This window comes from Drosophila elegans, unplaced genomic scaffold (assembly GCF_018152505.1).
Source record: "Drosophila elegans isolate 14027-0461.03 unplaced genomic scaffold, ASM1815250v1 contig_388, whole genome shotgun sequence".
NCBI classification, from domain to species: domain Eukaryota; kingdom Metazoa; phylum Arthropoda; class Insecta; order Diptera; family Drosophilidae; genus Drosophila; species Drosophila elegans.
In genome coordinates, this window is record NW_024545772.1 from 281,813 (window position 1) to 297,267 (window position 15,455).

The following is a 15,455-nucleotide window of genomic DNA, read 5'->3' on the forward strand; positions in this document are numbered from 1 at the left end:
CTGTCTGAACAAAGCTGTACTTCGTCTTCCTCCTCGTCCATCGGTGAGATATCCGGCTGGGACTTGTCTTAAGACAGTCAGTGTTCTTCCAAATAAAAATATTGTAACCAGTTTAAAAATAAATTAAATAAAGTTTTTTTTTTTTTATATTAAACCTATGGTTAGGAAATTCAATTGGCGCAACCGGTAGGATCTTGAAGTAATTTTAAAAGTCGTCGGTACTGATCAACTAAAGGATATTACTATACGACTAGTATATCCCGATCAGCGAATAAACAAAGAGACAAAAATCGAGATCCGCCAAAGAATCTTTGTGTAATTTTCGCACGCAGAAACAAAAGAAATACAATAAAAACAAAGAACATTAAACATGGCAAATCCACCAGTGCTTCCGCAGTTGTCTGAGATTCATCTGAATCAACTAATCGAACAAATCAAAGACGGAAATCCATCGGAATTAAGTCACTACATTGCCAGAGTAGAATATTGGAGTAGAGTAGATAGTTGATTCCGCGCAAGCAGTTATCGAAGAGGAAAAATCCAATACATAGGGAACAGCAAAAGTGGCCTTAATTAATGCTTTCAAGGATCACAGGCCACACGAGAACATCATACAGCACGTTCGTGAAACCCCATATCAATACAGCATCAGTAAGTTCGTAAATGAACTAAATACCAGATCATCAAATGTACACAATAAGTTAGAACTATAATCAGATCCAACAGACAGGTTAATTTACACAAGTTTTAAAAAAAAACAATTAGGGATTGTATCGAAAGGAAATTTTCCGATAGATTGTAAATTTCCTTGTCCAAAAAAGATATAACAACACTTGCCAATTTAAAAGAAGCAGCAATGGTCCTAGGTCATTGGAATGCAGACCCTTTTGATAATTATAAGCCCAGGCGCCATGATAGTCGAAGAAATTCGGAAATACTCTTCAAAATTATTATTTTCAGAGGAATAATTCCCATTCTTATAACTATCCAAGCAACAACAATAATAATTATTCAAGAAATAATAATAATTCAAATTCAACAAATCCACCAAACAGAAATCAAATTCCCCCTCAAAATCAGGCAAATTATCATGAGTATAGGAAGAACCCAGATCAAGGTAGGGCCCAAAACCCCTAAAATTTCCATCATCTTCTTCCAATAATACTCTAAATACTAAATACACCTGTTAAGAGGCAACGAGAGAATTACAGTGCACAGGATAGAATTTTCAGCAAACTGCCTCGGATACAGAAAGTGTTGCCCATATGTCAGAGTAATGATTAAATGAAAACTTCTTAGAGCTATGATAGATACAGGGTCATCTATCAATTAAAAGACGAAAAATTTTGGAAATAATGAAGAACAAGTTGAGAAATTAAAAGTTATCACAATAAATGGATAATGGAAATAAAAGTACAAAATTGGACACAGTTTAAATCTGCCCAGTTAAACAAAAGTTTTATTTACATAAATTTTCTGAATATTATGACATTTTAATAGGTAGAGATTATTTGAAAGAAAGTAAAGCGAAAATAAACTATGACAAAGAAACAGTGACGTTAGGAGACACATTACTTTACATAAAATATGGTGAAAATTATATGGAAAAGGACAAGACCGCAGTAAATTAACTTAGTCCAGTTAAAAAAGAGAATGAAGAGGATAATACCACATTAGAATGCCTTAATCTGCCCTTATCAAAGGAACAATTATTTAATTTTGCCATTAAAATTGAATTAAGGGAATGCAATGAATACAGATTAGAACATTCGAACGAAGAAGAAAGAGAAAGTTTAAGGAAAGTTTTATTTGAATATAATGACATACAGTACAAAGAAAGTGAAAATTTGACTTTTACAAGTACTTTTAAACATTCAATGCAAACAAAACATGAAGACCCAATATATAGGAAGCCATACAAATATCCTGAAACCTTTGATTAAGAAGTAAATAAATGAAATTATTGACCAGGAAATAATTAGTAAATCAAAATCTCGCCATTGTTCACCCATAAGTATTTCCAAAAAAGAGCGATGCATAAGAGCAGAGGAAGTATAGATTAGTGGTAGATTACAGAAATCACTATCAATGATAAATTTCCGATACCCAAAATGGATGAGATATTGGACAAATTGGGAAGATGCCAATATTTCACTACCATTGAGCCAAAGGATTTCATCAAATCCAAATGGAACACGGTCATTACGAATAAACACGAATGCCGTTTGTCCTTAAAGCGCCCCCACCACCTTTCAAAGATGTATGATCAACTTTTTAAAAGATTTAATTAATAAAGATTGTTTGGTATATTTAGATGATATTATAATATTCTCCACTTCATTGGAAGAACACATTTTATCATTGAAAAATGTATTTAAAAAATTACGAGATGCAAGATTAAAATTAAGCTAGACAAATGTGAATTTATGAGAAATGAAACAGAATTTTTAGGCCACATAGTAACTACTACAGGTATTAAAACGAACCCAAAACAGATAAGTGCTATAATAAATTTCACAGTACCACAAACACAAAAAGAAATTAAATCATTTCTAGAATTTTGTGGATATCATCGATAATTCATACTGGACTTTGCACGTATCGTAACACCAATGACAATGAAATTAAGGAAAGGTGCCACAAGTAATACAGCATTCGAAAAAAGGAAAATTTTAATTACTTCAGACCCAATTTTAATTTATCCCGACTTTAATAAACCATTTTCTCTAATAACGGATATGGCTATAGGAGCAGTATTGTCACAAAATCATAAACCAATCTGTTATGCTAGCAAAACTCTAAACGGACATGAAACAAATTACGCGACTATTGAAATAGAATTTTTAGCAATTGTATGGGCCACCAAATATTTTAGATCATATTTATGCGGTAGGTCTTTTGAAATATTAAGCGATCATAAACCTTTAGTTTGGCTGAATATCATAAAAGAACGAAATATAAAACTACAACGATGGAAAATAAAAGTAAACGAATTTGATTATTAGATTAAATAGGACACAATAGAAGAAAATATGTTTACAGATGATATTGAGGAAAATATATATTAGAAGGAACAGCCAGTAGTACAAATGCAACAGCCCACAGTGCTCAAGAAGAACATGAAAACAATTATGCGACAATAGAAAAAGAACTCTTAGCAATCGTCTGGGCAACAAAATATTTTAGATCATACCATTTCGGCAGGCAATTCGAAATACTGAGCGATCACAAGCCATTAGTTTGGTTACACAACATTAAAGAACCAAATATGAAATTACAGAGATGGAAAATAAAATTGAATGAGTTTGATTATCAAATAAAATATTTACCAGGAAAGTTATAGTATGTAGCTAACGCGTTATCCAGAACTTTGATAGATGAAAATATGTTAGGAGAAATTTCTAAATTGTAGACGCAACCATACACAGCACACAAGAAGATAATCAAAATCATTTTGCAATTTCTGAAAGACCTTTAAACTTTTACTCACGACAAATCGAATTGGCAAAGGGCGACGAAGATAATATAGAAGTAGTACATTATTTTCATAAACTAAAAATTCAAATAACATACAATAAATGACAAACACATTTGCAAATGATATAATTAAAGAGTACCTAGGTAATAAAAACAATGATATTTGTTTCCACAATTAAGTCGATTTTCCAATATTCCAACAGGCTTACCTCGAAATAATTAACACAAATCAATTAACGAAATTAACAAAGTGTAGTGTAAAATTAACAGATGTCCTAACTTACGCAGAATTTATAGAACCAATATTAAAGAAACATAAAGAACTTATCCACCCCGGAATCGATAAAACCATTAACTGGTTTAAAGATATGTTATATTTATCTAATTATCAAAAATTAATTCAAAACATTATAAATGAATGCGAAATTTTCAATATTGCAAAATCAGAGCATAGGAACAGAAAAATGTCATTTGAAACCACTCCAGAAATAAAAAACTTTAGAGAAAAATACACAATGGATTTTTATATGGTTGGTAATCAGCCATTTATTTCATGTATCGGTATATACTCCAAATTTTCTACACTTGTAGAAGTTAAAGGTAGAGATTGGCTAGAAGCAAAAAGAGCAATAAACGAAATGTGAAAACCGCAAAACATCAAAGCAGATAAAGATTTAGCATTTACGTGTGCAGCATTACAGGCTTGGTTTATTTCAGAAGGAGTACAAATTCAAGTTACTACAAGTAAAAATGGTGTTTCAGACCTAGAAAGATTTCATAAAACAGTCAATAAGAAATTAGGAATTATAGGCAGTGAATCAGATGTAAAAAACAAATACACAAAGTTTGAGTTAATCCCTTGTACTTATAATCATAAAACTAAACGTAATACCCAAGGTAGAGCACCAGGCGATATATTTATGTATGCAATCTCACCTGATTATAATGAACAAGAGAACAAAATTAGGAAGATAAACAAACTAAATGAAAAAAGACAGGTACACTCAGAATCGTCGATGAAAAACAAATTAAAGAAACATGTTACGGGAGCGGGCTAGGAAATAAAACAAGAAAGAAATAGATACAATATCCAGAGACAGAAGACACTGTGAAGTGCAGGTGTCGAAACACCGAAATTGGCCAATACAGTAACCAGCAACGAATTGGTCAGAGTAAGCAATTCATGAGAACATACAGCAGGCAATAGGTGTACGCAGCAATTAATATGAAACCTAGCAGAATCCAGAAGTGGGCCATTAAGCCAGAAAAAGGGGAAATGCTGTACCTAAGTGGGAACACTTTGATGACCCGGAAGCAATACCACCGGTATAAAAGAGCCCCACCTTAGGTTCGAGAAGACAGTCCAAGATGATTGCGAATCGGGCAGTCAGAGTCCAAGATGATTGCGAATCGGGCAGTCAGAGTCCAAGATGATTGCGAATCGGGCGGTCGGAGTCCAAGATGATTGCGAATCGGGCAGTCATAGTCCAAGATAATTGAGAATAGGGAGTCGAGACAGAAACGACCGCGGAACAGCGTAAAATCCTCTACTGGCAAAAACAGTAATCGTGGAGGACCTATCCGAGTGATCGAACTTAGAACCCGATAGAAATTTAACTTATATAGCATGGGATCTACAACCTCGAAAGCATCCGACAACACGGCAAACGTGGTGAACAACGTCGAATTTGTAGACCACAAGGAGGACATAACCAAAGTCTACAATGTTTTGTGCCTCATTACTGGACTCTTGATCCTAATGTTGATTCTGAACTTCCTACGGATGTACAAGCGATCTGTGCAGAGTCGTCGGGACCACGGACTCGAGCTGGAGAAATTCATAGCTGCCACCGCCCATTGGCCAGAAAGGAGCCAGCACTAACAAATCAACCCGTGCAAAAAAATGACAGTTACTTCATTATTACTATTTCAATTTCGGCAAAACAATCAACGACACCCATCAATAATAAACCAACAATTCAATGCAAGCAAAAGACCAAAGTTTCTATTCGTAATTGGAATCACCAGAAGAAGCCGCAGCTAGAAGTGCTACCGTCAACCATCGCGAGTGCCGTTTTCACTCTTCTCTTCCTCGCAATTCGTATCGAAATAAAGCGAATAACTTTTTTCTTCTGTTTGTGAAATAAGACCAACAACGCGCAATTGGCCAAGAAATGACAAATAACATAATTTTTTTTATATATATAAATTTATCAAACACTTTAGTAATAATGTTAAGTGAATTTGCACTAATATAAATATATTTATGCATATATGTATAATTAATTTCCCAAACCCAGAATACCACAATGAGAGCTCTCGTCGATGGAAATAAAAAGGGGTAAGTGAGTTGCGTTCGACTTACTGTCAAGCAAAAAGTATATATATATAGTGACATGTCCATATTCCTATGAGACTCTGCATATATTTAAGCAATACATACACAGTCCCATCACACTCTGAATATACCCATTACTTTATGTATCCACAATATACCCTTCACTACCCTAGAATTATTCACCCTTGTAACAAGAGCCCAAAATCGAAGGCCAACGGAAAGTCCCCAATGTTATCACCCAAAAATGTAGACAAACAACTCACCCCAATGGTCACGTTCACACGTTCAAAGATAATCAAAGTTCGGCTCGCAGACACATAAACTCCTATTTCAAAAACACATAAACTCCTATTTCAATCCAAAGACAAGAGTCAAGACACTTGAATCCAAGAGTAATTAAAGTTTCACTCAAAAGAAACTGAAAGTTCTCAGAACAAATTCACAACTCACTCAAATCCCGAAAAGCTCGAGACCGAGGCTTGATCATCAACAAAATCAGATCAGCAAGTTAAGTTCAGTTTGAGACCTCAAAGTAATCGGTCGGTGTTCTTCACAAATAAGTTTAAACTCTGTAAACCACATGTTGAATAAAATAAAGTTATATTTTTTTATTTAACCGGAGTGACAAACATTTAATTGGCGCAGCCGGTAGGACCTAAAATAAAAGTCCTTTTAAATACGGTATTGATCAACAAAAAGATATACTACACAACTAGTTATCTTGATCAGCGAATTGAACAAAGTGCACTTAAGAAGATCCGCAAAAGAATCTACGTGAAGTAAAACCTATGAGTGGTCATAAGACATCTAAAAAAAAAAAATCCAGTTCGGTCAGAAAAACATTCTGAAAATAAAATCTATGTGACATAAAAACCTACGAGTGGTCATAAGACATTTAAAGAAAAATCCAATTCGGTCAGAAAAACATTCTGAAAATAAAACAACGTGACGTAAAAACCTACGAGTAGTCATAAAATATCCAAAAATCCAATTCGTGCAGTTATAAACATTTTAAGAAGCCCAAACAAAAAAAACTCAAGACAAGATGGCAGTCCAACAATTATCAGAGATCCATCTGAACCAGTTACTGGGTCAGATCAAGGAGTTACAATACTTCGACGGAACACCAGGAAAACTCTCAGGATTCATCAACGAAGTCGAGTACTTGTTACAATTGTACCCCACCCAAGAACCAAGACAGGCACACGTCATTTTTGGAGCCATCCGAAGAGTGATAGTCGACACAGCAGCCGAAATCGTCGCACAATCTGGAGCCAACAACTGGGTAACAATGAAGACAGCTTTAATCACCGCCTTCAAAGATCATAGGCCTTACGAAACAATCATCAAGAAGCTGGCGGAAACACAATTCAAAGAGAGTCTTAGTAAGTGTATAAGCGAACTAGAAAAACAATATAGAAATGTGTTCGATAAATTAGAATTAGAATCTGATCCATCAGATAAAATAAACTATACAGGAATGTTGGATAGAACAGTTCATATTACCATTGATCGAAAACTTCCCGATCGCATGTATATGTCATTAGCAAGAAAAGATATAACCAGTATTCCAAAATTAAAACAAGCTTCTATGGAATTAGGATTTTATGATGCAAATCCAGAAGAAGAATATGCACAAAATAAAAGTAACCTTAAAAATCATAGGAACAGAGGAAAATATCAGAGTAATAATCAAAGATATTACGATAATCAAAGAAATCTAAGTTCGTATTACAATTCAAATTCTAATTCTAATGCAACAACTTCCCAGAATAACCAAAATCAATATCAACAACGTCCCATTCCCCCACATTTGCAAGGCAATTACCAAACATTTAGAAACAGTTTGAATCAAGCCAGATAACAGAATCCGAATAACCATCAAAATTCAAATGATCAGGCTAATACAAATAGATTTAGTGGTGCCCCAGTAAAAAGACAAAGGGAAAGTCAAAGTGGCCAAAATAGGATGGATGTAAATTTTCATCAAACTGCCTCGGAGACCGAAGACACAATCCATATGTAAAAATTGCTTTTCACAATAAATTTTATAAGGGAATGATAGACACAGGATCATCAATCAATATAATGAATAAAAATTTTGCTAAATTAGAGGAGACGAAAGAAGATCTAAAAGTGTATACAATTAGAGGCCCGGTAAAAATACATAAAAGTATCATAGTAAAACCAAGCATAACATGTCCATCAGAACAGAAATTTTATTTACACAAATTCTCCGATAATTATGATATCCTGTTAGGTCGAAATTACCTAGAAGCTGCTAAAGCAAAAATTGATTATGAAAACAAAACAATTAAACTAGGCCCAAAAACATATAATTTCCGATACAACGACGAAGACATGGAAGAAAATAAGACCGCACAGGAGTGCCTTAATCTACCTTCTACAGAAGATCAATCGGTAAATTTCGCGATTCACAATGATTTACGCGAAAACAATGAATTTAGGCTCGAACATCTGAATAGCGAAGAGATTGAAAGTTTAAAGAAAGTTATATTTGAATATGGTGACATTCAGTACAGAGAAGGCGAAAATTTGACTTTCACAAGTACAATTAAACATACAATCCAAACTCAGCATGAAGATCCAGTTTATCGTAAACCATATAAATACCCCCAGAGCGTTGACGAAGAAGTAAATAGGCAAATCAAAGAAATGATAGAGCAGGGAATAATTCGTAAGTCGAAATCTCCTTACTGTTCACCTATTTGGGTCGTTCCAAAAAAGGCAGACGCATCTGGCAAGAAGAAATTTAGGTTGGTTGTAGATTATAGGAATTTAAATGAAATCACTATCAATGATAAATTTCCAATTCCTAGAATGGACGAGATCCTTGACAAATTAGGAAAATGCCAATATTTCACAACCATAGATTTAGCTAAAGGATTTCATCAAATCCAAATGGACAGCAAATCAATCGCAAAAACTGCATTTTCTACGAAACATGGTCATTACGAGTACACTCGAATGCCATTCAGCCTTAAGAATGCCCCCGCAAGTTTTCAAAGATGTATGAACAACCTTTTGGAAGATTTAATCTATAAAGATTGTTTAGTTTATTTAGACGATATAATAATTTTTTCCACTTCATTGGAAGAGCACATCTTATCTCTAAAGAAAGTTTTTGGAAAACTCAGGGATGCAAACTTAAAATTACAATTGGATAAATGTGAATTCATGAAAAAAGAAACAGAATTCCTAGGTCATGTTGTTACTACTAATGGTATCAAACCCAATCCAAATAAAACTAATGCTATCACAAATTTCCCACTACCAAAGACTCCAAAACAAATTAAATCATTTTTAGGATTATGTGGATTCTATCGCAAGTTCATTCCAAACTTCGCTAATATAGTTAAACCCATGACCATTAAATTAAAAAAGGAGCAACAATAGACACAGAAGATAAAGATTACATAGCAGCATTTGAAAGGTTAAAGGTACTTATTACATCAGATCCGATTTTAATCTACCCTGATTTTAGTAAAACTTTTTCCTTAACTACTGATGCTAGTAATATTGCCATAGGTGCAGTTTTATCTCAAAATCATAAACCCGTCTGTTATGCTAGTAGGACATTGAATGAGCATGAAATAAACTATGCCACTATAGAGAAAGAACTTCTAGCTATAGTTTGGGCGACAAAATATTTCAGATCATACTTATTTGGGAGATCTTTTGAAATACTTAGCGATCATAAACCTCTTGTCTGGCTTAATAATATTAAAGAACCAAATATGAAACTTCAAAGATGGAAAATTAAATTAAACGAATTTGATTACAAGATTAAGTATCTTCCCGGAAAAGAATATTATGTAGCAGATGCATTATCGCGTACAAAAATATAAGAACTAATGCTTGGCGAAGTTGCCAATAGTGTAGATGCAACTATACATAGCGCTTCTGAAGATAATCTTAACTATATATCCATCACCGAACGACCATTCAATTATTTTTCTAGATAAAGCATTATTTTCACAAATTAAAAATCAAAATAACTTACAAAGAAATGACAGACGACTTTGCTAAAAACATCATTAAAGAATATGTATGCACTAAGAAAAGCGCAATTTATTTCCATAATGATGATGATTTCTTAACATTCCAAAGAGCATTCGTACAAATAATAAGTCCCAACAATTTAACAAAACTGGTAAAATGCACACTTATATTAAAAGATATTCTAACTTATGCCGAATTCAAAAGTATAATATTAAAAATGCATAAAGAACTTCTACACCCAGGAATCGAAAAAACTATCAACTGGTTTAAAGAAGAACATTACTATCCAGATAGCCAGAAGTTAATACAAAATATAATTAATGAATGTGAAATCTGCAACATTGCAAAAACAGAACACAGAAGTACAAAACTATCATTTGAAATAACTCCAGAAATACTTAACGCAAGAGAAAGATATGTAATTGATTTCTATATGGTCGGTAACCAACAATTTTTATCTTGTATCGACATTTATTCGAAATTCGCTACTTTAATTGAAGTGAAAAGTAGAGATTGGTTAGAAGCAAAAAGAGCCATAATGAAGGTATTTAACGATATGGGAAAGCCACAAGAAATCAAAGCAGACAAAGACTCAGCTTTTATGTGTATAGCTTTGCAAAACTGGTTAAAATCTGAAGGAGTAGATATATCAGTAACAACCAGCAAAAATGGTGTATCTGACATAGAAAGGTTTCATAAGACAGTAAATGAAAAATTAGGAATTATTAGTAACGAAAACAATATAGAGGACCGGTGTACAAAATTCGAAGTAATTTTATACGTTTACAATCATAAAACAAAACATAACACAACTAATAGGACTCCCGCAGATATTTTCTTATACGCAGGAACACCAGATATTAACACTCAACAAAATAAAATCAATAAAATAGACAGGCTAAATGAAAATAGACATGATTTTGAAGTTAATACGAAATAAAGACAGGCACCATTAGTTAAAACTAAGATTACCAATCCTTTCAAGAAAACAGGTTTAATAAGACAGGTTGACAACAAACACTTTGAAGAAACAAATAGAGGCAGGAAAATCACACATTATAAGTCAAAATTCAAAAAACAAAAGAAGATTAATAAGAGCAAATATGATAATTCCAGACAAACCGAGGAAGATGAAACATAACCAAATCATCCCTATATTATCCCTGATATTAATCTCGCTTATAAGTACAACCAAGGCACAAAGTATCGAAATAAGTCCAATAAACGCAAAAAACGGATATCTGATATTTAAAACCGGATCAATGGAAATCCCAACGAATTTTGAATACCACCATTTAAGTATAAATTTAACAAAGACCGAAATGACATTCGACAACCTACTGGACGAAGCCAAAGAATTCCAACACATTGTCCAAATCCAATATTTAGTTGAAAAATTAAAAAGAGAAATGAATGGGTTAAGAATAGTCAGAAGAAGTAAACGCGGGCTTCTAAACGTGGTAGGTTCAGTCTATAAATATTTGTTTGGCACATTAGATGAAGACGATAAGGAAGAACTCGAAATGAAAATTAATAATCTATCAGATAATTCCATCCAAAATCATGATTTAAATATGATTATTGACGTTGTTAATAACGGACTTGACCTAATAAACAAATTTGAAGAATCTAAAAATAAACAAGAACAAGCTGCAGTTCTGATTTAGCAGTTTACAGAATACATAGAAGACATAGAATTAGGAATGCAACTAACTAGGTTAGGTATATTTAACCCAAAATTATTAAAACACGATTATTTAAAACAGGTTAATTCAGAAAAGTTGTTAAAAGTAAAAACATCAACTTGGCTCAAAACAGATACGAACGAAATCCTGATAATTTCCCAAATTCCTAAAGAAATAACGCAAACTCCTGTATATGAAATTATTCCATATCCAGATGAATTTGATAATATCTTAACAGAAAACACATTTGATAAATATTACATTCATGATGATAAAGTATTCAATGAAAATACAGGTCAAATTATTTTCGACAAATGCATAATTGGAATCCTAAAACAAGAACCGACAAAATGCAAATATGTAAAAACTCATAAAAATTTCCAAATAAATTACATCGAACCAAATATTTTGTTAACATGGAATATACAAAAATCAACTATAAATCAAAATTGTATAAGCACAGAAGTTTCGATCGTTGGTAATAATATTGTTAAAAATAGTCGAATCACATATAAAATATTACAATACATTTCAGATAATATGTTTAACCACATTTGTAATAACTATAATAAGTTTGACATTATATTTAATTTACAAATTTAAAAATATTCCTAAGAAACTTATTGTAGAATATTCTAAACGTGAAGAACAACCAATCATAGAAAACAAGAATGTGAAAACTAATGAAGAAAATATTGTAACAGAAAATATTATGTTATACCCTACGTTATCCCTGACGACAGGCCAAATTCAAAGGTTGTGGGAGTGACATGTCCATATTCCTATGAGACTCTGCATATATTTAAGCAATACATACACAGTCCCATAACACTCTGAATATACCCATTACTTTATGTATCCACAATATACCCTTCACTACCCTAGAATTATTCACCCTTGTAACAAGAGCCCAAAATCGAAGGCCAACGGAAAGTCCCCAATGTTATCACCCAAAAATGTAGACTAAACAACTCACCCCAATGGTCACGTTCACACGTTCAAAGATAATCAAAGTTCGGCTCGCAGACACATAAACTCCTATTTCAAAAACACATAAACTCCTATTTCAATCCAAAGACATTTCAAAGTCATAAAACCTAAGAGCGCACTTGTATCCAAGAGTCAAGACACTTGAATCCAAGAGTAATTAAAGTTTCACTCAAAAGAAACTGAAAGTTCTCAGAACAAATTCACAACTCACTCAAATCCCGAAAAGCTCGAGACCGAGGCTTGATCATCAACAAAATCAGATCAGCAAGTTAAGTTCAGTTTGAGACCTCAAAGTAATCGGTCGGTGTTCTTCACAAATAAGTTTAAACTCTGTAAACCACATGTTGAATAAAATAAAGTTATATTTTTTTATTTAACCGGAGTGACAAACATTTAATTATATATACATATATTTACACATATGCGTATATACATAGATCGATGTGCAATTTAAATATTTAGATAGATATAAGTTAAAAGATTGGTTATGATTTTTATATAAAAAAATCAAACTTTCCTTTATTGAGTTGGATTAAGAACTAACTTACTTAGATTAAACAATTGTTTTTATAGCTACGCGTCGCTCCATCGCTGCCGCCGTCTCTGCCGCTGTTGATGTTTCTGTTGACGTTCTTTCATATTATTGGTTGCTGCTCTTGGTCGCCGTCGCCGTTGGCCAAACTTAATTGTAATTGGCCAGCATTTTAATTATAGTTTTTGTTGTATGCACTAAGTTGAGTTCGATCAACTTTGGAAATTGTCTATTCTGCATTCCCACGATCGCTGACCAAAAGGTGCAAGCTAAGTTCGTTAGAACTTTATTGAGGGCATTGCTTTGCTGTTTGTTGTGCAATCAATGCTTACTCATTTCCTCTGTCTGAGAAATTGTATTATTTTTAGGTGTTAACTCTTCCCTCCTTAAACGCGACTGTCCTCGGTCGCAACGTAGTAGAGTACAGGTCCGGAATGCGTGGGCTTTTCTTGCGTTTCTGGTATGGAAACTGGTGTCCTTTCCGTTGACCTACGTCTTCGTAGGAGTTCCGTGATTGATCCTATTATAAGTAGTAGTAGGATGATGGCGAATCCGTAGCTAACGGAAGATTCTATGGTTGCCTTGCTTCTTAATTTTTCCAGCGCTTTTGTGTTGTTAATGTTGAGTTCCTTGACCATTTGTAGTGAGAGAACTTCCTCTAACTTAGTCTTTTCGCCCAATAGTTGGAATAACGGAGGTTCTGGTCCGACTACGTTGATTTCCTTTGACTTGAAGATGGTTTCACCAATTGTTACCGTCGAATTACGATATTGTATTATGAAAGAGCCTTGCAGTTGTAGAAGTTTTTCATCTAGTGAGACTGGTCCATTGAAGTTGTTTAGTAGGATGGTGCCTGGTAGTATTTTCTTCGAAATCCGGTATATGTTGATTGTTGATCATCTTACATTCTGGTTCTCGAAGGTTTAATAGAGCGTTTACGCAAGTATCATTGCTTAAATCTAACAAATTTTCTGAATTACAAATTGTCTTATCATTATAGGATTCACAAGGTTTAATTATTGCCAATAATTGTCTCTCTTACATTCTAAAAAATTTTCATATTTTATATCATTGATTATTTGGGCTTTTTTTATTGCTTTAATTTTTAAAGTTCTACAATTATCTGATTCAATGGTTGGTAAGCTAATAATGTAAATAAGGTCGTTGCCATTTGTGGCTAACTTGATTCGAGCAAATTCCAATAATTCTTCTATGTTAAAAAATAAGTTATTTTCTTTTTTAAAAATTTTCTTCCACTATTTTGGTTTCTGTGTTTGTAAGTACAAATGAATTTATTGTATTAGATTTGGCCCATGTAATTGCGTATATTATGTTAATTATTTCTTCTTTTATTAATTGAATTTTATACTTTAAAATATTTGCTTTCTGATTTATGATTTCTTCCGAGCTCTGGGTAATTTTCAACATTGCATTAGTAGCGTTAGTAAGTTGGTTTATTTTTTGATTAATTAATCTGTTAATTACTACTTGTCTATTGTTGTTTTCTAGCTGCTCATTTATCTTGTCTTCTAAGATCTGATAGTCGTGGTGATCTGGCGATCCGCCAGCCATTTCCATTCAGTACCTATTGCTTCTATTGCCCTTTTTTGTCTTTTTTGAGTTTGGAGTATGCGTAAATCCGTTTGGATTTGTTTTAGTTCATAGGAAAGATATGGGTGTAATGGATGAGATGGGGTGAGTGAATGAAATGATTCTTCTAACTTCGCCAGAGTTTCTTCATAGCTTTGTAGGTTAAAGATGTGGATGATTTTAAATGTTCCGTCTTGTTTAGCCGCTAATCCGGTTTCGAGTGAGATGATTTGTGAATTGGAATAGTCGAGGACTGTAGTTATTCCCAAGCATGTTGGTAAAAATAATCTGAAAAATTATGTTCTTATATTATTTTTATGTATGATTTTTCCGGTTTGTGTTTTAATGGTGGTCGTTCTATTTTCCGCTACTTTCTCGGTTTTGTATCTAGGTGTAAGTTTAGTTCCTAATCTTTTATATATTTTTACATGTACAGTTTCGCCTGGCTTAAAAGTTTTGGTAATATTTTTCCTTGATTATGGTATTCGAGGTCGGCTGTTTGTTTATTTTTAATTTTCTTTTTTATTTCTTCTCGTTTCTTTTCTATGTCTTCTGTTGAACTAGAGATTGTGCTTCTGAAAAATATGTCTATGGGTCTTTCTTTTGTTACAGAATGTATCGATTTATTATGTTCTTGAACTGCTTTAAAAGATTAAATCTTCAAATGATATGCTCCCGTTGTCTTTTTTGAGACACCGCATGATTTCAGATAGGGTTGAATGAAACCTTTCTATTTGTCCGTTACTTGTCGATGCGTACGGTGCGGTGGTGTGTAATGATATTTTGAGTTCATCTTCTAACATAAACTTTATTGCTGCTG